Source organism: Varanus komodoensis, unplaced genomic scaffold, assembly GCF_004798865.1.
Source record: "Varanus komodoensis strain SLA01 unplaced genomic scaffold, ASM479886v1 scaffold37, whole genome shotgun sequence".
Classification (NCBI taxonomy): domain Eukaryota; kingdom Metazoa; phylum Chordata; class Lepidosauria; order Squamata; family Varanidae; genus Varanus; species Varanus komodoensis.
This window is the reverse complement of record NW_025335889.1, coordinates 2,780,083-2,803,316: the sequence shown is the minus strand read 5'-3', so window position 1 is coordinate 2,803,316 and position 23,234 is coordinate 2,780,083. Positions and strand designations below refer to the sequence as shown.

At 38.0% G+C, this 23,234-nt stretch overlaps 1 protein-coding gene across 16 annotated transcripts in view; it reads left to right on the top strand.

The window, feature by feature from the left end:
* The first annotated feature begins 2,107 nt into the window (after positions 1-2,107).
* The window catches only part of NCOA3 (nuclear receptor coactivator 3), a 112,772-nt gene continuing 91,645 nt past the window's right edge, over positions 2,108-23,234 (top strand). For 9 of the 16 annotated variants that reach the window (XR_006415694.1, XM_044440357.1, XM_044440348.1 and 6 more), the window contains exons 1-2: positions 2,108-2,221; positions 16,859-16,950. The gene's annotated coding sequence lies outside the window, so the exon portion shown is untranslated. Of the gene's footprint in view, positions 2,222-2,743; positions 2,908-16,858; positions 16,951-23,234 lie in introns of those variants that run through there. The other 7 variants (XM_044440356.1, XM_044440350.1, XM_044440343.1 and 4 more) reach the window with 2 other exon arrangements.

Below are 23,234 nucleotides of genomic sequence, written 5' to 3'. Positions count from 1 at the left end.
CTTTGGCTTGTATCCGGAAGTATATTTTCTTGGAGTATATAACTATCTTAGCTAATGGCTGTTGCTTGAAATACTTCCATGAATTTGTCAAATCCTCCAAAAATACAATTTAAATTAATAATGATCACATCTTTCAATAGTGCATCGTGTGAAGAAATACATTGTTTTGTCTGCCCTGAACTTCTGGCTGATCTTATTCCATCGGTAGCTCTGAAATCTTGTGTTATGTCAGGTGGAGTAAAATGTCCCTTTCCTTATCCTTTTTATAGTTTTAGAAATGTCTATCAAGCTTCCCTTAAGTCATATGTTTTGACCCCCCCCCCCCGGCACGCACACACACACACTCGTGATTTAACTTTTTTTGTAGGTGAGGCCTTCAAACCTGCTGGTGCCCTTTGCTTGTTTGGGGTGCAGTCCTATCCATGTTTCAACAGAAGGAGGTCCTACAACGGCTAGCGTATCCCAGCTCGTGTTTTCTGTGTGAAGATATACAGAATTGTGTTCTTGATGTTCTTTTTTCCCCCCTCTTTTGAATGCATGGTAGAGATGTGCTAAGGGAGAATCTATAAGTAATGCTTAATTTAATGAACTGATTCTTAAACAAGGAATTTATTCTAGTATAGGTGTCATTTTCTATTGATATTTTTTAGCATTTATCCAGAAAGGTCAAAACAGATAATCATTTAATGTCAATGTATTTCTTATAATATTACTTATAGACTTTTAATATATGTATTTACATGAGACAGAGATGTATATAGTGGTAGATTTGGCATGCATTCTTGTAAAAGCCATGGGAATCTTTGCCCTGGATTGTGCTTTTGCACCACAGGAGTGACATGAAAGAATGAGTCTGTAATTTCTTCTATAGAAATCTGTGGAAGAGTAGAAATGATAAAAACCTGTGCTGTATGTGTATGGTCTTGTACCATTGTGATGCCATAAAATGCTGGATGTGGTTTATAATGGATTAAGGGAAATCCATGAATACCTGGGTATGCTGCTTAGGTAAGGTTTTTATGACACCATCACCTTATTCACTTTTTTTTTTTTTTTTTGGAAGCCAGCTCAGGCATCATCATCTTCTACTTGTAACCCTCCTGTGCTTTGCCACCACTTCTTCTGTATTTGTTAATGCTGAATATTGGCTAAAGGAAAAAACAAGGAACAGCTGCCCATTTTTTCTGATTGTTAGCACTTTATGGGAAGCCTTTGTCTCAATGTACCACATGCCTCAGATCCATGTTTTTTTCAGTAAGGTATTGTCATTCAGTGTTGGTTTTGTTGAGTTCTGTGATGCAGTCTGCAGATTTGGTAAGGCATGATAAATGTATAATTTTGGGTGGACTCTGTGTGAAAACCATGAGGATCTAGCCCAATTGGTGGCACAGATTTTGTACCAGTGTACTTTCGTTAGTGGGATTTCCATTAGCATTACAGTGCAGCACATGGTCATGAGTAAGAGTTGAGTCTTGGAAGGCATTCATAAAACAACACAAAAAGAAACAAAAATGAGTTGCTGTGTATCGTTTAGTTCTTTTCCCATCTGTGGCTATAGTAAGTGCATGGAAACTTGTAAATGTCTGAAATCTGGAGTACTCAAATTCTATCCAGAGATTAGAGCTGCTGATTTCCTTCTGTGACGTCCACTTTAAACTTTTGTTGTCGTTGGGAGGGGCATTTAAAAAAATCATCGTACTCGGTATTATAATTAGTATTATGCATTTTCATTTCAACAAACATGTTTCTGGAGCCTTCAGGCAGATTTCAACATCAAAATATAAGACCACCGGATTAATTTCTGGAGAGGTCCGGGATCACAATGGTTTAGTGCTAATTAACACACTTTCGTCAAGTGTTGGGGTTTGTGGGGGCTGGGAAAGAGCGAGTGTGTGCGTGTTAGATACTAGCGCAGCGAGACTACAACTCCCGAAGGGCTTTGCGGGTTGGGCGGGCTCAAACAATGTGCGGCCATATACTGCTTTCGAGTAACAGGAGCAGTATGTCCCGTGTTAGACCTGCCATAAGCAAGCTTGTGAACTACAAATCCCAGCTGACTACGCGGTTGCCGGTCTGACTCCGGCTCTAGCTGGCGGCTGCTTTTGAGGAGGCTAGTTCCTATTTTAAATCCAGTCAGCAATCAAAATGGCGGCTACTAGCTGAGCGTGAGGTGGGGAGCAGAGAGACCCCGGGCAGAAGGCGCGCTCGGCTCCTTTCCCCGGTGAGTGCGTTCGCGCATGGGGCGGCGGAGAGGAGAGGAGACAAAAAGGGCTTTAAGAAAAGAGGGGGACGAGGTATTCGGTTGACTCCCACCCAAGAGGAGACGAGGGCAGGGAGTTTGGGAGGCGAGCCTAGTTCCGTCTCTTCCACCGGGGGGCGTCCTTGGGTTGCGGGCTGTTGAGGGTGCCTCTCAGGGAATGCTTGGCCAGGTAGAAAGTGCGGGAGGTTGCCGAAGGCTCTGCTATTTCTGTCTTGAGAAGGCTCTCTCTGCACATTTCCTTCTCTTGGCGAGTTAAGGAGTTCACGGTGTTGGGCGAAGAAGGGTTTCATGAGGCGGTGTTGGTCGGAGTTGGAGTTCTCTCCGGGTGTGTGTGTCCGTGGGAAGACTTCTTGGGACCTTACGGCCCCGTTCACGTGCATTTTGGGTGGGCGTATCTCATGAATGCCTGGAAGGAATGGGAAGAGGAATTTTGGCTCTCGGAGAGAGGTTTCTTTAGCCTGTTAGACCAGTGTCATGCTGCTGCTTCCTCCTCCGCCTCCTTATCTATTGTTGAGTCTGGGTGAAAATGGGATATGAGAGGCGGGCAGCGGGTTAACTTCAGGTAAATTTCGGACGCGGATAGAGACGAGGGATTCCTAAGGAAACTCCAAAAACCCCACTTTGCCTTTCCCTTACGCTCGGATTTGGTAAGTTTCAAACGTGGTGTTTTGCACTCTTTCTCCAAGAAGGAGCGGGAGAGGCTGCCTTGGGTGAGAAGATGCTTGATGTTCTTGCCCACTTGGGTTGTGTGTCTTGGCCATGGCGAGCATTTGGGGATAATGAGCAGCGACGCTGGCTTCCGTTTTCATGCTTGTTAGCAGGGTAACAACTGTAAAGGCAAAGGGGTGGGTGGGGAGAACAGAGCCTTGACGGTTGAGATAGTGTCTGAAACGGAAGCAATCTTGCAGCTTATTTATTTATTATTTTTAAAGTGCATGTTTAAAGTTTTGCCTTGCTCGTGTGCAAGGTGCCGTCTGGCTGCGATTCAAGCATGTCTCTTTGCTTTGCCAAGTTTCTCAAGAAAATGTTTGTTTTCAGTCCTGCTTTCCTAACGCAGCTAGCCATGTTATTTTAAAGGAGCTGACTGCTCATTTTAGGTACTGTGCAGAAATCGTTTCTGCAAATACATGAATGTTTTTAATAATTAAAACAAGAAGAGCATTCTAAATCTAACAGACATCAAGATTCTGCTTCCTTTACTGTTTGACAGCCTTAGATTAGTATTGTCTCTTCATAAAAAATAGACATGTCTGGTCATAAGAGAAGGTATTACACCCACTTTCCTTGATATAGACATAGTGTGTGGTTTGTTTGAGTAGTTTAAATGGCAAAACCTCAGAGCAACATATTGATGGTTGTTAGATATTGCAAGGCATATCTTCCTAAAGTGTTTAATAATAGGACTTGGGATGCTGAATGCCAATAGGTGGATCTAGTCTGTTGCCATTTTAAAATTATTTTAGTTTTCACTCTCGAATCCATTTTGTTGGGGGAAAAAAGACTAATTTGACATAATAAAGAACTTGCATGTAAATAATAAGTGTAACAGTAGGGTATAGAGAAGGGAAGAAACCAATTTTAGAGGGAGCCATAGCTTTCAACACACATATTCAGAAACCATTATAAGAAGCTGTTAAATTCCTGTTTTAAATATTTAATATCTATTTAAATCTTAGATTAGGTAAAGCTGATTTGTATGCCTTAACTTAGAACTTGTCATTGTATGTTAATTGTGTTCTGAGTGCAGCCCCTTATCAGATATACATCAGATAGCTAAGCCAAAATGCAGACTAGAAAAGGAAAGCCTGGATCACAATAGAATAACAAGGAGCAGTATTCTTATACTGTGCAGAGCATAATAATGTATATCATGTATAAAATTGCAAACAAAAGCAGCTTAGCTTTATGTAGATACTGGGTAAGAACCAAAAATATACTTAATAAGACACTTGAGGAAGGGAAAACATTGTTTGTAAGAAGAACTCTAAAATGATATCGGACACTAGTCTGACATTGGAGGTTGCTTCAGGTCTTGCATATAAATGAGCAATATGAGCAGTAATCGAAGATCTTATTTTTGCATTGTCTTCACAAAGCAGTTTGAGACACGTTGTGAATATTATGAGTACAACAGGGAAAACACTGTCTTGAGCATGTCAAATATTATTTTGTACTAATATTTGCTATTGTGACATACAGTATTTGAACATTTTTTGGCATTAGAACAGTTGCTTAAAATTGACAGTTACCTATGAGCTTCTCAAATGGTGCTATTATGCAGGAAGAGATGCTCAGTTCAAATTTAAAATTCCAGCTAAAATGGATGTGTGAACAAAATGACTTTTGAAAATTGTATAATGAGAAGGATGAAGTGTGCATTCTTGGTGCTTTTCTAATAACTCAGTAATCCAATTTATTGTGGTAGTATGGCAAAATCTGTACAGAAAAACAAAGATTGAATACACATTGATATGTAAATCATACAGAATTTTAAAAGGTTTTTTTTTCCAGAATAAAGTTTTAGAAATGATTTGCTGATAATACCTTACAATATTAGCTATATCTTCTAATATATGCAATAAAGGCTGTACTGTTAAACGTACTTAAGTTACAATAATTCGCACTGAAGTTTCTGGGATTTGAACATTCATAGAATTGGAGTGTATGAGTATCATGGCCTAAACAAGCAGCATGTATGGCAAGGACAATTTTAGAGCAATTGGTGTTTAGCACAACTGACTGAAATCCTCTGTTTTTAGAAACTTTCTCTTGACTACTAAGTCTCCACCTCTTTTAGTCAGTGCTCAGTTTTGCAGCCTGTGTTGCTTCAAATTTATTCTGAAAGGAATATTCCTCTTCCCTACAACTCAAGAATCCATGACCAGGTCATGGAAAGACTTCCTAAGGCTGGGCTGGCAACAAGATACCCTTTAGGTGTAGAAAATATTATCTGTAGACACCACCGGTCACTTCATAGGGCACAGTTGTTCTGATCCTGGTTCTGCATGGAAACTAGATGCTGGTTTAATGAAGAATCATTTGTTGAGAACACAGAAATAGAAGACCTGTGCTGGATCAGGTTAACTATCTATCTTGGCTTTCCCAGGTCTGATGTCCTCTTTTATTTATTTAAAACATTTATATGCTGCCTGATTGTGCCACAGCACCTCTGGGCGGCTCACACCGTAAGATAAAATACTGTAGAAACAGAATGAATACCAGAACACATTAAAAAATAACAATAAAATAACCAGCAAAAAAGTACAAAACAAAGGTTATGGCATTAGTTAACAGTCAACTGTAGCCAGAAAAGCCAGTGATCATAGATGATGGGAGCTAAAGGTCAAAATGTCTGGAGTGCCCCAGTTCAGAGCTATAGTAGTCAATCAGATGACTGTGGGAATCTCACTATGGTCATGTTCTTCAGTAGTTGGTATTGAAAGTATAATGGCTCAGTTCATACATAATGACTACCCATTAGTTTAACAACAGCTGAGTTTTCATGCATGAGCCTGTAGCACACCCATCTCCTCTGCTTTACCCATGATTCGCTCCTTCATAGTTCATGGAGTGTGATGTGCAAACCTACATCCCTGGAATGCTGTAGGACTAAGCAACCCAGTTGTTGACCAAACAACAAATCATGAGCTGCTTAGGAACTAAAAAACTAACTGCTGAATTTTTTAGTTCCTAAGCAACCCAGTAGCCTGGGCTTGCACATCACACTCTATGAACTATAAAGGAGCCAGTCATTGGTTGTAGGGTAAAAGTGGAAGAGCGCATGCTCTTTCTCACTTCTTTCTGATAACCATTTTTAAACTGATGAGTTGTCATTCCATGTGAACCAGATCACTGCCCCTGACAGTTATGATATGCAGCTTTCTTGTAGCATTTTGCTTTAATTAATGCTCTTCCACTTTTACCCTACAACCGGTGATTGCTCCTTCATCGGTCATAGAGCTTAAGAGAAAAATTTGGGAAATATTAGTTATAAACTGCTCAGAGAGCTTTGGGTATTGGGCATTATAGAAATTAACTAATAAATAATCATATTATTTGAAAATGACAGTCCCACTCAAATCCTTTTCATACATGCTTGCCATTATTTACCTCCAACTTTTAAATGAAGGACACTGTTTCAGTTACAGAATTGTCCTAAACTGTGCAGTACTTCATCTTAAAATGTATAAAATGTATATTTTGTGCACATGTACTTGAAACTAAATCCCATTCTGTTAAATAGGATGTGTATAGGGTTGTAGCCTAAATCACACTTGAATTCTTATCCAAAAAATACAACTTATCACAGGATGACAAAGCCACTTTGGTAGATAGTGCTGTTCATATACTGTCCAGTTTGCCCATTCTGAAATCCTAAAATGGGCTTCTTTTGCTATAATGTGTAAGATGTAGTCTTTAACCGTTCACTATTGAATCAATCCAGTATTGAAAAACTACATAACTGTTAATTTTTAAGCAGATGGTCTGAAGTGGTGATGCTATTAATCTTAAGTAAATTAATATGGATTCAATTGTCTGATACCATTAATAACCTTCATATCAACTTTGTTGGGGCTAAAAAATGGCAAGCATGTATATAATTGATGCGAGCAGGGTTGTCATTTTAAATACTTGCCTGAATAAGTTCTGTCTCTTGTTTAAATCTTGTTTTTGATTTAAAGCTTTGATACTTGGTGGCAAGCTTAATCGCTCTTGTTTTAAAGAAAGCAACAGGGTTGGTAAGCCTTGGCAGACCTTTTGCTAAAGGAGTAAAGAATGTTTTGAATCATGTGACTAAGGGATACTTAATCCATATTCATGTTTTTCTAAATGGTGGGGTTAAGAACATGTAAACCTCAAAGGCATTTCCTGCACTCAGCTGTATATTGTTCACCCCACAAATAGCTATTCCTTCTTCCTTGCCAGTTTATAAGACTTGTAACTGCTTATAGAACTGTATCCACACTTCTTTAACAACTCTGGCCCTTGAATCTACCACTACCGCCAGTATCTCCTACTCTGCCCCTCCTGTGATCAGTTGCCATGGCCATCTTTACTTTCTTTCCTGTCAGCGAACCCTATGATTCCTGCTGTCTGAGTGTTCTATAAATTGGTTGGACATGGTGCTGCTGGTGTGTGTGACAGGAGCTGCAAAAACTTCAAGCTGAGCTCTATGTAAGTGTACTAGTTGGAGTAGGGGTAGGAGAAAGTAATTTAAAATGGTTGTACAGAAGGACAGAATGGAGTGGAAAGGGCAAGAAAAATGACATGGTATAGAGCATAGAGTGTTGGACTGGGTAAGCCTGGATTCAAGTGTCTTCTTGAGTATGAAACTCGGTGGGTGACTGGGCCATTCACCAACTCTCAGCTTAACTGTTTCCAGAAAATGTATGTGCATGTGTATTTACATGAAGTGCCTGCAGGCATCCTTTGCAGCTAAAAGGTTGCCTACCTGTTTTACCATTACAAATGATACATACATTTTTGGGAGAACATATTTTGCCAGTTTTGAAAAAAACTTTTGTTGGCACAGATTTATTTCTTAATTTTGTTCAAGGTGCTGTGTTTGATTTGACCCTTAAAACCTCATGGCTTCCTTTTCTTATGATGAGAAGAATAAACAAGATGGTCAAACTGTTACCTTAAGAAACACCTTCTCTCACACTAGCTTGTCCAGGTGTTAAGATCTTCCACTGAGGCCATTTGCTAGATCCTAGAGCCTTATATTAGGTAGAAAGCAGCTGGAGACCAGGGAGAGGGCATCTTCAGCTATGGTACTTCAATTATGGAACTACCGTGTTCCCCCGAAAATAAGACACTGTCTTATATTATTTTTGGGTCACAAAAACACTAGGTCTTATTTTCAGGGTAGGTCTTGTTTTTTATTTTATTTTTTAATGTGTACAAAATCCACACTTATTCATGTACAACAGCATGAATACATGTACATTTAGTACATTTGGTATCACTCCACCTGTGACAGGAGCTGGTGCTATAGAGGAAGCATCGGCTTATGCGGCTCTGTGTGGAGGGAGCAGAACTGCCTAAGCCAATGCTTCCTCTATAGCGCCAGCTCCTGTCCCAGGCGGAGTGATGCCAAATGTACCCATGGAGGGAGCAGAGCTGGCTAAGCCAATGCTTCCTCTATAGCGCCAGCTCCTGTCCCAGGCGGAGTGATGCCAAATGTACTCCACCTGTGACAGGAGCCGGTGCTATAGAGGAAGCAATGGCTTATGTGGCTCTGCACCCTCCGCAGGAGTGGAAGGAGCAGAACTGCATAAGCATGTTTCCTCCACACAGTGCATTAAGTTAAAGTTAAGTTAAAAAATAAAGTTTAAAAAGGCTCTTTATGTTCTCCACTGGCCCTGGGAATAAAGACAGCTAGGTCTGTTTTTCGGGGTAGGTCTTATTTTTGGGGAAACACAGTATGTCCTCAGATCTGGATACCTGACTCTGCATGTCGGGAAAAATTGGTTTACTCTTCCACTTTTTAAAAACTCTTCTTCAGTGGATTTAAACACTGGTTGTTTTATTCTGTAGTTCACTCTAGCATTTAAAGTACTGGTATTGTATTGGTTTTGTTTTTTTGACTGCTTATACATTTCTATTATTAAGTGCCCTAAAATATATATTATAACGACAGTCTGTGTATGAATGTCTTAAGTGAGTTTTTCTCTTACAGACTTTTCTCAACATGACTTAACAAATTGCAGAGTGGACCTACATATTGAGTCAATCCAAAATACAGAGTTAGTGGCCCCAAGAGATTGATAGCTGAACTGCTTTGGAAATTTTACTTCCAAAGAAGTGTTGTTACTAATTCTCACATACCTTCAAAGTCTGCTACCAGAGAAATTTCATTTATTTTAGTCTTAACAGCACTCCATTATATAATCAGTGTGACAGTGGTTAGAGTGGGAGATCTGGGTTCTGGCCACCATTTTTCCATGGAGTTCACTTGGTGATTTTAGGGCATTTACTGAGTCACAGCCTGACCTGCTTTGCAGTGTCGTCCAAAGACTAAAAACAGAGAGGAGGAAGGTTATGGTCTTCTTGGGTGCTGATTTAAGCTTAAAAGGGGAATAGTTTATTCAAGGCAGTGGCACTCATGCTGCTTTAGATACTCTGTCCTAATTACAGTTTAGTTGAATAAAAGAGGGATCATTTATGGCAGGTATAGGCAACTTTCTGTAGTCTAGGTATTTTAGGCTGTATTCCAGCCTACATGTGTGATTATGGGAATTATGACTCAATATCTGGAGGGTACCAGATTGCCTATGCCTGAACTATTTGTATGAACAGGATTGATTCTGTTATGTTTCCTAATTTTGTTGATGCTGTCACATGCTGTCAAGTTTTCTCTGACTTAGGGCAACTCTATAAATGAATATCCTCCAAAGTGTCCTGTCCTTGACAGCCTTGTTGAGCTCTTTTAAACTCAAGGCCATGACTTTCCTTATAGAATCTAGACATTTCATAGTTGGTTTCCTCTTCTGCCTTGGAATTCCTCTAGCCTTATTGTCTTCTCCAGTGAATCTTGCCTTGTCTTGATCTAGAGCCCACTTGTTAATCTTCCTGTCAGTCCAATATATTCAGAAAGCTCTCCTCCAGCACCATGTTTTGAACGCATTTTTTTCCTGTGAGCTTTCTTCACTGTCCAGCTTTCACATCCATACGCAGAAATGGGAAATACAATAGTGCGCCTTGGTCTCCAGTGAAGCATCCTTATATTTGATTTTTTTTTCAATTCCTTCATTGCTACCTTTCCAAGTCTTTGTTTTCTAATTTAATGGCTGCCGTCTCCCTTTAATTTGATGACTGAGCCAAAGAGGGATCAGCCATCACAGCTGTAGGTAATCTGCTGCCCTCCTGATGCTTTACACCATGACTTTCATCTGCCCAGTCCAAATGACTGGTGGTCATGCATGTTTCAAAAAGTGAACATGGGGAAAGAAGAAAATCCCCTCATTGCTATATGGGGGAATTTGTCAGAACAAGGAAACATGACCAACTGTAAGGATTTTTCTGTAGTCTGAAACAAACTCAACATTCCCATAAGTCTTCATGTTCATGCACATGCACATTAGGGGATTGGTATAGTTATTAGTATTGAGTGACTGATTGATTATTTATTGTGAGCTGAATTGCTTTATTTCTTACCCTGTTCTGAATTACAGTATGCTCCATGCTAAGTTGCAGAACATGTGCACTGTAGATATATTTAGGCTTATTGATCATGGGGTTTTTCTATCAAAACACAGGTGGGAGTGATAATTTACCTAGGGTTATTAGGCAAAGTTGGCTGTTGCTACAATTACAGTTCTTTATGGAGGAAATGACCCATTTTAAATTTTTAGTGTAGGCATGCCAACACTCAGGGCTATAATACAGTTAGGATAAAAGCCAGGGGATTTTGGCTATTTTGGAGAGTATAGACATTAGTTGATAATAATAGTGTAGGTATAGTTGATTTTCTACAGTAAGCATGAATTGTAATGCTGCTATTTTACTTCAATAGCGAAACCATCTGTTAAATAGAGTTGGTTAGGTTTCCCATTGTATTGATGGATTTTGTTATCATTTAGGGTCTGTAAATTGGGAAGAAATTATAGAGTGTAGCTTAAAATGTCATTTTATCAGAAGCATACACAGAAGCTATTTTTTGTTCATAAATATCCATGCTATCTTGCAATTTGTTTGCATCCGTTTATGGATCTCCATAATTTGGATGATTTGCAGTGTGTTGGAAGTATAGTTTGTGTTAAGGGGTACTAGACTTTTTATCTTTTAAAGGTGGAAAACATTTTTCCATGCATAAGTGCAAAATGTTTTCACATGCACATGTTAGATTAATTGCTCTTATTGTCATAGCTATACTGTATAGATCTTCAAGGCTCAGAGGCAGTATGTTGCTGAATAGTATCTGTGAGGAGCAACAAGAGAGCTGTTGCTTTCACACCCTGCTGCAGGATTTTCCCAGAGGTATCTGGTTGGCCCCTGGGAAACAAGATGATGAACTATGTGGACTTTTCCTCTGAATCAGTGGGTTTCCTTTATGTCTTATGCATGTACTATTTAGAAGCAAATTTAGCTATTTCCTATGCATCTTCCTTTCAGGTAAGAGTGCATAGGTTTGCAGCTGAAGTGCTTTTTTATTTGGATTGCTTAAGAGAATGAAACTATTTAACAATAGCATAATAAAATATTGAGGAATCATTTTAATTTAGGTTGGAATGATTTCATTTTTCCCAGTAGTAGTCTTTTAAAAGGCTATTCTGATTAACAGCTTAAAATAGGTTTACTATATTAGGCAATGTTGTGGCTATGCAGAAAAGCAAGCAGCTAACACATTGGATATTATATCTGTTAAAAGGAACCTAATGTGGGGTTAATGTTTAGTGATAAATGATTCAACATTTTTGTGTAATACTCATTTTCTATTTCTAAAATATGCACTTACTTTATCAGACTCTTAGACCCCAAGCTCCAAACTGTACAAAGCTTACAATGTTAGGAGACAACAAAAGCAGAGATGGGATGTTATGCCTACAGATCATGATACAACAAAGTAAATCCCGTAGGTAACACACATTGTCAAAGGGTAAGTGTGTTTTTAGAATGTAAGGATGGATCATAAGAGTCATTGTCCAAATGGTTTAAAAGCTGATCTGGATAGTCTGGGGTCTTTTAATAGCTACAATAGCAAATGGAGTGTTAGAATGCAGACACCTACTGAGATAAATTTCAAGGCACTTTTGGGACAGAATCTCTTGTCTTTTGCCAACATAGATGTTAAAGTTGATGAAGTCCAAAGGAGCAATCCAATGCTTCATCAGGTCTACTTTTATGGTATCAGTTTTAGTTTTTTAGACTTGATAATCTGGTCCAAATAATTAAAGTAGCATTTCCAATTACTTGCTGTCTCAACCCCTGCACTTTACACTAATCTGAACGGGTTGGGAGGGAGGGAGACTGGTCAGGAGGGTCAAATGTGTAGTAAATGTATTACTTCGAAAGGGGCAAGCGTCTGATGCATTGAAGATGTTTCTGGTACACCTCTTTTTCAAGAAACCAACATTGGTCGCAGAGGTTCTTAATGACTACTGTTGGTTTGCTGATATCCACTTCATAGGGAAGGCACTTGCGATGGAAGTGGTGGCCATACAGCTTTAGATATTGTTGGAAAAACTGATTGCCCTTGATCAGGAGTGCAGGACCTTATGCCCAGGGGTCCAAATTTGCTTGTATGATGGTAGATCTAGGTCAGTGATGGCGTACCTTTTAGAGACTGAGTGCCCAAACTGCAACCCAAAACCCACTTATTTATTGCAAAATGCCAAAAGTGCAATAAAACCTGAATACTGAGGTTTTAGTTTAGAAAAAACAACTCACAGCCAGTCCAAGCATCCCTTCCTCCCTCCTTCCCTCCCTCCCCCCCCCCCCCCCCCCCCCCTTGGTAGCGCATTGAGCAACTATGCAAAATCTCGGATGAGTCCTGGCTAATGAGTTGCGCCTCATGACATCATTGCATGGCGCTGCTACTCCTTTTCGAGCATGTGCATGGTCCCTATGTGCGCTGTTATCCGATGCTTGGCTGCTGGGGTGACTTGGCTTGCCTGCTGACAGAGAGGGTGCTGCGTGCCCACTGCGGCATGCGTGCCATAGGTTCGCCACCACTGATCTAGGATGTTGTCCTATTGATTGTACACCTGATACTTTTAAACCCCTAACCTGGATACTTTCAAGCATTCAGTACAGAGTGGGGGGAGGGATATAGACTCTGTACTTTAGCAGGATGGTTGTTTTTACCCACTGGTTGAGGCCCTTTGATATCCAGGATACATTGTATCCTGGCAGGCCTAGACTCCTCCCAGTATTGCCTAGTTTTTCCCTTTCTGAGTTTGATTTTTCAGCCTTGGAGATGCCGCTGACATAGATCTTTCCACACCAGCTATAAATTCTGGTGAGGAAATTGAAGTGTAGATTTCTAGCTCCAGAGCTGGATCTCTTTATCCAACCTCAGATCTTGTAATCAAAATTATCCTATGGCCTTCCAGACAGTGTCTAGGCCCTTTGGCTTGTAACTCTCCTACATAATGTTTACTTGCAAATACGTACAATATTTTTCAATGGTACTTCTGATGAAGTGCAAATTGATCACCACTTTCCCCTTCCTCTCTCTGTGACATTCTGTCTTGTCTCTAGACTACATAATTTTATCAGCTTAAAGTCCCATTATTAGTGCAAAGGAATATGTAGACTGCATAGTGAAAGGTATTGAATTAAGTTCCTGGATGTATAGGATATATTTAGTTACAAAGCAATACATTTTAATTAGGGCTGCAATTAAATTAATTTTAATGGATTGATCATTAGATTCGATTGTTCTATTAGATAAATTTGCATGCACATAACAAGAACTCTGAGGAAAATTAACACTTATAAATGTAATAACCTATACAATTATAGACATTTATAAATGTAATATCCTATACTGTGAACACTCTTTAATACAATTGCATCTGTGCTGTTATATCAAATGCTGAGGAAGGATAATGGCTGCATCTTATTAGTGAAGAAACAGTTCTCAGCAGGAAACATGATGGAGGGGGCACAGAGGATGCTGATAACACCCATTTGATACCTCCACCCCCAATATGCATGTATTTGTACCGTATCATAGCATTATCTTAACAGTGGCTAGCTCCTTCCCTCAGTATTGCCTATAAGAATTGTCTTGTTTGATCAGCACACAGACAGAGGCATGGACTATCGAAATTAATGGGCTTGTACAGTTATTGAGTGTTGAAATGATGTTGTCCTGGTTCATGATTTTTGTATGTCTCTGAAGGCTGTATGTACACCTACTATATTCTGCTCTAGTGCCTGTTTCACAGGAGGTAATCTGATGAGGCTCAAGGGCCCGTAACTTGGCCAAGAAACAAAGTACAAGACAGAGTTGAGATTTGATCACCGTATAGCTGCACAGTGCTTTCTGATTGGTACCTGTAGGAGTTCTCCATCTGGAAGCACCCTGAATAATGTGAATAGGACTCAGAATGAGGGAGGCTATTTAAAAATACTACAAAAGGAATAAATGGTTAAAACAGAACTGTCTTCATTGACACATGCTATGCAAACAACATACAAATTTCTTCCATTTTTGGAACTTAAATGATTGCTTTCTGCTTAAACTTCATGGAAGTTTTTTTGTGTGATAATACTGACAATGAAGTTGTTGTCCATACTTAATCATACTGCAATTCTATATCTTCAAAAGAAAATTCAGCATGTTTTTGTTTTTATGAAAATGTCACAGTTTATCCTCTTCACCTAGTTTTCCTTTTGAGTTAAAAGCCTCTTATTATGCAGAGCAATTCATACTTATTTTAAACGTTTGTAGCAAGAATGCTAGCTTCCAAAAATATAAATGATAAGGGAAATATATTCCTTTTAAAAGCAATGGAAATTACCAGGATTTACAAAGCAAATTTGAGGTCATGATCTAATGACTGCTTTGCAGGAAGAAAGAAATGTGAAAATGAGCAGCATGCTTTCTGGATGTCAGCCTGTGAATTTTTCCACCATTTCCATTAGTAACATCCAGGCATGTTTATGCTGCTGGTATTCCGGTCAGCATTTTTCACTCTGAATGGAATTTTAACTTATTCAGTCTGTGATAAACAGACAACTAGCTAGAATTATAAGGCAGAAAACACACTTCTACAAAGACATTTAGCATGTTGCTATATATTTTTTGATTAACCAATACACGTAAGCTTCACAATATTGCCAAAGTGAAATGAGTTCACATTAACTTGCTGTTTAAAGCATAACATACTTGGAGTATTATTACTTTTGGAATGCATTTTCTAATTCTGTACTTACATTTAAATGTGAGTCTTCCTTGTTGCTTAGCTGGAGTTCTGACTGCCAACTCTTTCAGTTTCAAGATATCAGAGAATAAATAGGCTTTTTACTTTTATTATTTAAGTACAACTACATTCTGCAGTTGAAATTAAAGCTGGGATATATAAAAATGTATTTCTAATAGATTTAACTGGCATTTAATTGATCAACTAAAAGTTAAGTTGTGGGCTGGACTGTAAGGAGCAAATACTAGTTGGGCTGAGAATAAAGGGCATATGTTTTGCTGAGTAGTATAATTACTGTGTCATGACACAGAATTAAAAAGGAAATAGCTGTTCACTTTGGAAAATGAGGGTAATTTTTAGCAAAAGCTATTTCTCATCTTCAGTATCTTCAAAATAGTCATCTGACTTTTGGACAGTGATCCAAATGGGATGGTGCAACTTGGTCCTATAATAGGAGTGATTGGACCTGATGGCCTTCTGGCCCCTTCCAACTCCACTGTTCTATGATTCTAAAATGGCTTCTACATGCAGGTTTTGGTAATATGCCAATTTAAAAATGATAATAATTGATGGTCTGGTTAAAGAAAGGGGATTGAATTGATGTACAATATTGATGTTGATATACAATATGAGGATTGTTTGTATGATAATCTTTTAGTTTACTTGTATAATTCACATGATTTTTGTACTGGAGTCCCAAACTGCTCATGGGTAACTCATCCAATTGAAATTTCTGTTGTAATCACAGTAATGTTGAAAGGAAAATCCTGATTGCATAGCAACTACACCAACAAATACCTTTTAATCTGTGGATGTTTTAAATAATGTCATATTGACTGTAGCAGAATAATAATCTCATCTCAGTAATGATCTTGATTAGGTGATCGATAAAACTAAATTAGGGCCAACTATGAGCCATGCGCTGTATTGAGTAGACTTAGGTCTGAATTCTGGCACTACTAGTCAGGTGGACGACTTTTATACAGTCAGGACAGTACTGCTGTCTTTGCTGCTTTAGGCTTTATGTGCTCAAGCCTTTAAAAACTTTCCTTCTTTTATATGCTACAATTAGCATATCCCTTCTTATGTCCAATTAGAAAAACCATGGCTTGTGACTGCCCTGCAAATCAGAGTGGAAACCAGAATCAAATCATTGTTTCTATTACTTGAGTCTAGTTATCTTCAAACTTTGGTCATCAGATACAAAGCCCTGGTTTGAAATTATGTCTGAACCAGGATGGCCCATAGTGCTGGACTAATGGTGGATAGTAGCATACTACATTAAGTAGAAACCAAATAACAGAATTAGACTTTTATTCCAAGATTCAGGGCTTTGGGCAAAGATGGGGACAGGGGAAAGGACTTGTGGTGATAGGCAGGGGAGGGGAGGGAAATCCTAGGATTGTTTCCTATGGCCTCTCATCCCTATGCACCATCCGCTGGCAGGACTCTTTTAGGTGGGCTTAGAGGCCCATCTTGTGGGAGGACAGAATAGGAGGACAGAGAGGAATTCCTTCTGTCTCACTAGTAGCAGCCTGGCAGGCGAAGGAACCTTGGAAGCCTCCATGGTAACTCCGTGGAAGCCTCAACAGCAAATGGTGAGGGTTCTGCCCTTAGTTGCTTGATTTTCCAAAAACTTGTAGCATCTTAATCCATATTTCTATATTTGTATTAAATGGAATAGGTTTATTGATACTAAATGGCTGTTTTGTTTTTGTTGCAGCATTTATGAACTTGTCCAGAGACAGAAGTGTTAGAAAGCTAATCTTTCTGTGAAAATCCTGAACTTACTTCATTTCCACATAAAACAAACAGGTACAATTTATCATGCTGAATTTGGATGGTCCAATAAATGCTTATCCGTAGTGCAAAATCTTTAAAAACTGTTTTGGTGGAATAGTTCAATGTGAAAATTGATTAACAAGCAGGTTATAAGACACATTTACACACATTTTGACAGAGTCTAGCAACTAAGAGTGTGAGGATAAGCTTGTTAATCTTCCACTTGCAATATAGGAATAATAGTAATGTACTAATAGTAATAGTAATGTGCTACACAGGGCAGATATGGAAGAATTTCTGAGCCATGTATTAGATACATTCTCTCCTACAGAATGGGTTAAACAAGAGCCAGTATAGTGTAGTGGTTTAGAGTATGGGACTGGAACTTAGTCAGTCTGGGTTCTAGTCCCTGCTCAGCCCTGAGCCAACTGGGTGATTTTGGGCTCGTCACAAACTCTGTCTCACAGGGTTTTTGTTGTGGGGATAAGGTTTAGAACAGCAGGAGGAAAATGATGTAAGCCACTTCGAGTTCTTTAAAAGAAAAAGGTGCAATACAGATCAAATGAATGAATGAATGAATGAAAAAATGCAATAACATGACTCTAGAATTAAACTTTTGTTTACATTAGGAAAAAGATAAGCACAGAGAAACATAATAGAGGTGTACAAAATTAGCCATGGTGTGAAGAACGTGGGTAGGGAGAAATTTATCTTTCTCATGTAATACTTGGACACAGGACCATCCTATGAAGCTAATGATGGAAGATTCAAGACAGTTAAAATAAAATACTTCATACAGTGCATAGTTAATGTAAAGAATTTGCTATGATAAGATATTGTGATAGCCGCTAACATGGATGGCTTAAAATGAGGATTAGAGAAATTCTGGGAAGATGCATTCATCAATGACCTAGTATTGATGGCTATATATTTTGTTACTTCCCATATTGGAGGCACTATGCCTATGCATGCCAGTTTCTATGTACTAGTACTGGAAGGATATAAATGCATTCATGTTCTATATATGGGATTCTCACAGGAATCTGGTTCGCTGTGGTGATAGCAGAATTCTAGCCTAGATAAGTCTTTGACTCAGAATGTCTGTTTGAATCTTTAGTGTTCCTAGCAATTCGGAGTACTTTTAAATGTACTTTTAAGATTTTCAGTTCTTGCATAAAGGTAAAATAGCTTATTATATTTAATGTTAGTCTTGTTTGTTTATTTGACTTATATCCTTCTGTTCTACCAAAACCTCACACTCATTGCAGCTAAGTAAATTAATTCACAATCCTCTCAATTGGCTATTTCAAGTAGGTTTAACATTGCATACAAGCCAGATAAAGCATAGTAGAGTTTCTAGTGAAGTTTTTGGAAGTATCTTTAAGTTCATTCTACAGCACTGGAAAGGGAAAAAATATTCCTGGATGAATTCAGTTCAAGTTATTTTACAATTGTCAAATGCTTTTTCATCATTCTTAAATGTAGGAAATAGTTTAATAGTATTTGTTAATGTTTGTAGCCCAGCCTTTCTTCTGGTTGGTCTAAAATATTTAGGTATCAATATGCTGGAGCCATCAATGAGATTTCTTCATATTATTAAGCACATTAAGACATTTAGGATTTGCCAGTTTGATTGTCTAATATTTCCCAAAAATTATGATTATAAAATCTTACTATGAACATCTTGCCATGCTTTATATTGTTGTAGCACTAGTAACTCTTTAAAACTGAGTTGGTAGTTGAATGGGAACTTGGGCTTAGCATTTTTAAAACTACTCTATCTAGCAAGTGTGATTAACTGGTTCTGTGTGGATGATTGTTAAATTAATCAAATCATAATCAGTTCAATATTTATAAAATTGCACATACTGATTGTTGGCATATATTTAATGCTGCAAATTGTCCAGGGAACCTGTTTTGGCTGATGGACAGGATACAAATGTCTAAATAAACAAATATGCAAACTAGAGCTGTAAATAGCTGAAAAGAGTTTTCTTTAGAGCTCTAGTTTTTATATGCCAATACAAAATGTGTGAGAGAAGAGGGAGAATGCTCAACATGATGGTAACAGTGTCCTATGGTTATTATAAATATGTGTATTAAAATAATGCTAATATCCTGCTTCTCAAATTAATTTAAAGTTTCAGTTGCTTTTAAGAACATACCAGTGAATAGGCTGTGTTACGAACACCTTTTCTCTGTGTTGTAGTATCTATCAAGTGTATATTGAAAAGGCAAGAATGTTAAGAACAATGGGCTATTAAAAAAAACAAAACTGCTACCCAGAACGTTTGCAATATATATTACAGGTTCAGTAGAGCAACAGAATAGCAATGGTATTATATCTAGCAACATGATGCACCAGGTTGGTGTGTGTTGCAAAGGATGAGCCACTTTTGTGATAGTGTTGCTATGGCAACTACCTTCTGAGAGCTGCCTCAAGGTCACTCATCAGCTATAGCCCAGAGTGCCTGGATTTTAAGCAAAATAGGAATGCCTAACAGTAACGTTTACTTGCTTCTGCATTCACTCTTATCAGTTGCATTAGAAATTCTAAGGTATATGATAAAAAATTCTAATTCTAATTTTTACTATCAATTAATTTAAAGTAACATTTTGGAAAAAAAAAATGTTACAGACACAAGGTTAAACTCTTTGCAGTACCGAAAGTGTATACATGTGGTTTTGCTATTAAGAAAAACAAAAAACAAGTGAGTAGTAACCAGTGTCAAGAATGTATTTGCCCTTAACATTTTATTTCTTGAAACAGCTTCTTATAAAGAAGTATAGGTATGATTTAAATAAATAACATTACTTAAAACAAATGCATATCCCAAACTCAGTTGATTTTAATAATCAGTTGTAACATGATTTTAAAGGATAATAAATTAGCCTATTAAAAGATGCTAGTAGAGCCTGTTTAAACAGCACTTAACTTTCCTTGGTAATTTGGCATCAACTGAACCATTTCTGTATTTGTGGTACTCAATTTATGACCCCACCCCCCACAATCACATTTCTCATGGGGTGGGCATGAATCTTAGCATATTTTGGAGGTAATTCACTACTTTTAAAGTTTGCTTTCAACAACCAATCACACTGGGAAACCTGATTTTATTGCCTCTACTTTGCTAGTTGATTTTAGTTGTCATGGTATTCTCTTTGGGCCACAACAGTGGCACATTTTTTAAAAGCAAGAAGTTGCTATATACTTGTCTGTGGTATTAACATATTTCATGCTTGGATTAATTTTCTATGCTGTGTCTTAACCACTGGTATGGTGCATTTTAGCTCCCAAAATAAAATAAACCTGTTTATATTATATTAAGAAATTAACTTTTTAAAAACCTAAACCAACTACATTAAAATATTACCACAGAAATATTATTATATTATTATAAAAATCTACTTCCTATAGATTGGTTTGGTACAACAGGTCAGCCTGAACACTAATTTTTGTTATAGCAGTTGTTGTATCCCCAATGGATCGTTGTATCTTCTGAACTCAGGAGACTGATCCCGTTGTGGGATGTGGTGATAGAGTCTCCTGACAAGAGTTATAAAAACCCTTGCTATTTTTGGAGTCTGCGCACACCACTCCCAATGATAGCCATTCCATTGGTGACCAAGTGGCCTTTTGGAACAACTCTTATTGGCATGTTACCCTTAAATTAAAATAATAATGGGTGACACAAATATTCTTAATTTTATTTGTCAAGATTTGGGGGTGGGGACAAAGAAGTATATATTCATGGTCTTGCTACCTCAAAATGCTCAAATTTGCTAGATAGGTTGAGAAGTAAGTGTTTGCAGTAAGTCGATGGTATATGGCTCATTCTACAGAGCACTTCAAGGAAGTGGGGGACTGTAGTTTAAGAAGAGTCAGGGCAGCACTGAAGAAACTATGAGATTGCACCCAAAAGTTGGAGATATACTAACCACCCACTTTCAGGACTCTCCCCCCAACCAGCCCTGCTGCTTTACTTCAATTGTCAGCTCATTAATAGTGTGCAAAGAAGGCAGCCTCAGTTGGTCAGTGTCCATAAATGTTGTCGACTGCACTTTGATAAGATTCTACATTTCATTCCTTTGTAGGAGACGTACTGGCAAATTTACAAACTGTGTACATTTGTATAACTTCACTGCCAACACAGAATAGTAATTAAGAAAGAGGAATGAGTCAGTGATGGTCACTTCAAAGTGCTGTTGGGGTATCAGTGGAGCATGTTCCTGGCAAGGGACACCAGAAAAAAAAAAAAGCACATGGAAAAGGGGCGTGATTGGAGCAGCAAGGAGAGATAAGATGGTCCTACTGCACAATAGGATACTAGCATGAGAGGGTGGAGGAAAGGTGAGGGCAATCCATAGCAAGCTTGGCCATCCATTGGGTTCACCATAGAGTGTTCTGTGAACAACTCATGCTGTGTATCTTGCTTGCAGTGTGGGTTGCCATGCTGTGCAACCCACACTTACCCTTTAAATGATACTCTTCAAGGAAAAACTTAGTGGACTCCACCAGCACCATATTATGAACTCAGTGGTTGATAAGCTAGTGTCTTGTTGGCCTATTCATCTGCTCAGGAATCTCATTGTCAGAAATAACAGATCAAGTGCAGAATCAAGTACAAACGGGTTTTTTTTGGTTGTTCCATAGCAGTTTCACAGACCACCTGAATGGACCACCACTGTTTGAGAGCCTCTGGGGTAGAAGACTGGTTGGCAATTTAAAATACTGTGTTAGATCCAGATAAGTTACAGCCATTAAAAGCAATGGGTCTTTTTTTAGTTATGAATTCCCTTGATTTGAGTGGGTATGCGAACAAGTCTGGAATCTATGTGGAAAGAACACATTTTTAAATAGTTTTGTTTAGGCTTCTTTATGTGCTCTGAGGCTCATTGTGCTACAAGTGTCTTCCACAGTGTTTGATCCATTGCAACAGTTTCTTTATCCTTCCATTTAAGGTTGCTTCTTATTTAGTATCTTTATTTAGTACTTGGTAAAAATACAGTTGACAGAGTCAGTCATTTGTTCTGGCTGTAGGCATGAAGGTGTGTACTGGAATTTTTCAGTCTTAAATAGTATCAGCTGATGAATAAATTGGCTGTTTCAGTTGAAACAAATGCAAGATCCAGATGTATTTAGTTTCATACATGTTTTTTTCTGCATTGAAATAAATGGTTGAATCTTAGGATTAATTACATTATACTACAGGAGTCATTTACAGAAAGTGTGTAGTCTTGGTCTTGAGACATCATTTTTAAGGTAGTAAGGGTACTGCAGGAAACCCTGGTGCTTTTTGTAGCAACTGAATCAACTATGGAAGTAATATATATGTGTACACTTCACTTTTAATCCCCATATAGGTACCCCACTGGCCTAGATTGTGATGATTGAATGGGATGTTAGTTCCATTTTTTACTTATTACTTGTGGAAAAAACAATGTAATAAGTATTTACTTCTCCAGTTTCAACACATAGTATTATTCTAAAATATAATTTGTATCTTGCATGTTATAAATATCAATGCAGGATTGGAGAAGGTTTTATATCATAACTTTTCCAAATTGTGCAAAAGCATTAGTGTTATTTTAGGTTGTCTTACACCCATTTTAATTTCTAAGATACGACCCTGAGGGAAGGTGAATTTTGCAGAACTAGATTCATTGGATTTATAGACTTCAGTGCATGGTCTTCTTTGTCAGTATGCAAGTTCTCACTTTTCTAAGCAGTCTGCTGCTTGGTTGATGTAGAAAACAAGTGATTCATTGTTCTATTTGGAATTTTTTATTTGAAGTAATGTTAGCATAATCAGTGACAAACTTGTGTCTATTCTTCAGCTGCAGAAGATGATAGAAGAAACATTTTCAATATATAGTAAGAGTTTCACCTTGTAACATTGATACAGCATTGGGGAAATCATATATCTTGTACAGTTGAGTTTATAAACGAATAATGCTTCTAGTTGTGTTGCTCTGATTTTTAATGGCATTTACTACTGTTTCAGATATTTTGTAACCCCTCTGTCTGATCATATCTTTCCATATAATAATATGAATATTAGTATGGAGTTGAAGTACTGAGTTTATGCAGTCTTCCATTTTTTTTCTTTTTGGTATTACTTCTTAGATAGAAAACACTTAAATTCAGAATACCCTGATATAAAACATATTCCCTGTCAAATCCCATCACCTTTTTAAGAGCATTACTTTTCTAATCTTCTTTCTAAGATGATATTCTTCATGTGGAACGTGTTTTCATCTGAATTTCTTTTACAGAGCAATCCTTTGTATACCAATTGAACAGTATAGCAATGGCA